The 2,926-nt window shown below is 49.7% G+C and overlaps 1 pseudogene; it reads left to right on the top strand.

Moving 5' to 3' along the window:
- Positions 1 to 1,326: 1,326 nt before the first annotated feature.
- Positions 1,327 to 2,695, top strand: LOC105487139 (adenosylhomocysteinase-like; annotated as a pseudogene).
- Positions 2,696 to 2,926: the final 231 nt, after the last annotated feature.

Genomic DNA, 2,926 nt, shown 5'->3' on the forward strand with positions numbered 1-2,926 from the left:
TGGCTCAGCAAAATAACTTCATCTCCCAGACTCCAATAAAACACAGACACCTTTCCCCTTTCTTGTTTCATTGAAACAGCAATGCTGACATGGACTATTTCTAATCCTGCCAGAGGCTGGCCTCCTATCAGATGTGGCTAAATGCAAGGTTTGGCATCTTCTGCAGACAACTGTGGGATTATGGGGCCACTGTTCACAAAGTCGGCCCAGCAAAGGACACTAACAGACAAGTCACAGAAAGGAATACAAATGACTAAGAAATATGAAATACTGCATATGCAACTTGAATAATTAAAGAATTGCAAGTTGAGATAAGGAGTTGCCATTTTTTTAACCTATTGATTTGGCAACAATTTTTACAAACTGGTAATATTTGTTATGGTCTCTCACGTTGATAGAAATATAAAGTGAAACAACCTTTCCAGGAAGCCTTAAAAGTGTTTATACTCTTTGACCCATTATTTCCACTTTTTTTTTTTTGAGTCGGAGTCTCGCTGTTTTTGCCCAGGCTAGAGTGCAATGGTGCGATCTTGGCTCACCGCAGTCTCCACCTCCTGGGTTCAAGCGATTCTCCTGCCTCAGCCTCTCAAGTAGCTGAGATTACAGGCATGCGCCACCATGCCCAGCTAATTTTGTATTTTCAGTAGAGATGGGGTTTCTCCATGTTGCTCAGGCTGATCTCGAATTCCCGACCTCAGGTGATCCGCCTGCCTCGGGCTCCCAAAGTGCTGGGATTACAGGCGTGAGCCAGTGCACCTGGCCCATTATTTCTGCTTTTAATAATCTATCCAAAGGTCAGGCACAGCGGATTATGCCTGTGATCCCAACACTTTGGGAAGCTGAGGTGGGCAGATCACTGGAGCCCAGGAGTTCAAGACCAGCCTGGGCAATGTGGTGAAACCCCGTCTCTACTAAAAAAAAAAAAAAAAAATACTAAAAATTAGCTGGGCATGGTGGTGTGCACCTGTAGTCCCAGCTACCTGGGAGGCTGATCACCTGAGGTGGGAGATCACCTGAGCTTGGGAAGTCGAGGCTGCAGTGAGCCATGATCATGCCACTGTACTCCAACCTGGGCAACAGAGGGAGCCCCTGTCCCAGAAAGAAAAAGAAAAAAAATCTACCCAAGGGAAATAAATAATCAGATGTAAATATATATGTACAAAAATGTTCACCAGTGTTATATAATTATAAAAATTAGAAAAATCTAAACAGTTAACAAAGGATTAGTTGAGTACTTTGTGCTCTATGATGTTTCTATGTAGAAATACTATACATCTATAAAAAATGATACTCACCTGCCCAGCGCTGCCTGCCCAGCACTGCCCACCCAGTGCCTGTCCCCAGACCGAGGCCCAGTCCCCTTTGCCCTTGTCCATCAAAGGTGCCGCCAGCGTGTCTGACAAACTGCCCTACAAAGTTGCTGACATCGGCCTGACCACCTGGGGACACAAGGCCCTAGACATTATGTAGAAGGAGATGCCGGGCCTGATGGGCATGCAGGAGCTGTACTTGGCCTCCAGGCCACTGAAGGGCGCCTGCATTGCTGGCTGCCTGCAAGTCACTGTGGAGATGGCCATCCTCATTGAGACCCTCATTTCCCTGAGCGTTCAGGAGCAGTGGTCTAGCTGCAACATCTTCTCCACCCAGGACCATGCAGTGGCTATCTTTGCCAAGGCTGGCATGCCAGTGTTCATCTGGAAGGGCAAAACAGATGAGAGGCACCCATGGTGCATTGAACAGACACTGTACTTCAAGGACGGGCCCCTCAACATGATTCTGGATGATGGGTGTGACCTTACCAGCCTCGTCCACACCAAGTACATACCCACAGCTCATGTCGGGCATCTGAGGCATCTCTGAGGAGACCAAAACCAGGGTCCATAACCTATACAAGATGATGGCCAATGGAATCCTGAAGGAGCTTGCCATCAAGTCAATGACTCCATCACCAAGAGGAAAATTGACAGCCTCCATGGCTGCCCGGGAGTCCCTCATAGATGGCATCAAGTGGGCCAAGATGTGATGATTGCCAGCAAGGCAGCAGTGGTAGCAGGCTATGACGATGTGGGCAAGGGCTGTGCCCAGGCCTTGCAGGGTTTTGGGGCTCATGTAATCATCACCGAGATTGACCCAATCAGCACACTGCAGGCTGCCATGGAAGGCTATAAGGTGACCACCATGGACGAGGCCTGTCAGAAGGGCAACATCTTTGTCATCACCACAGCCTGTGTCAATATCATCCTTGGCCGGCACTTTGAGCAGATGAAGGATGATGCCATCTTGTGTAACACTGGACACTTTGACGTGGAGATCGATGTCAGGTGGCTCAACAAGAATGTTGTGGAGAAGGTAAACATCAAGCCCCAGGTGGACTGGTACTGGCTGAAGAATGGGTGCCACATCATCCTGTTGGCTGAGGGTTGGCTGGTCAACCTGGGTTGTGCCATGGGCTGCCCCAGCTTTGTGGGGTGTAACTCCTTCATCAACCAGGTGATGGTGTAGATTGAGCTGTGGACCCACCCAGACAAGTACCCCATTGGGGTTCACTTCCTGCTCAAGAAGCTGGATGAGGCAGTGGCTGAAGCCCCGGCTGGGCGAGCTGAATGTGAAATTGACCAAGCTAACTGAGAAGCAAGCCCAGTAGCTGAGCACATCCCGCGATGGCCCCTTCAAGCTGGATCACTACTGCTGCTGAGAGTCCGGCCTGCCCTTCACCTTCCAGCTGCTGTCCTTGCTCAGGCCCCATCTCTTCTCCCTAAGAGCAAATGGCACCAACTTTGCGATTGATTTGTCAGTGTCTCCCATTGATGGGGCTGGTCACTCAGTTTTTGGCCTCTGCAGCATCCCTCACACTATATCAAGTGTGGCAGGGGGAACTGAGAGGCCTCTCCTCAAGCCCTGGTCATGATGGAGGTACAAGGGAGGC

This window comes from Macaca nemestrina, chromosome 14 (assembly GCF_043159975.1).
Source record: "Macaca nemestrina isolate mMacNem1 chromosome 14, mMacNem.hap1, whole genome shotgun sequence".
Taxonomy (NCBI): Eukaryota; Metazoa; Chordata; class Mammalia; order Primates; family Cercopithecidae; genus Macaca; species Macaca nemestrina.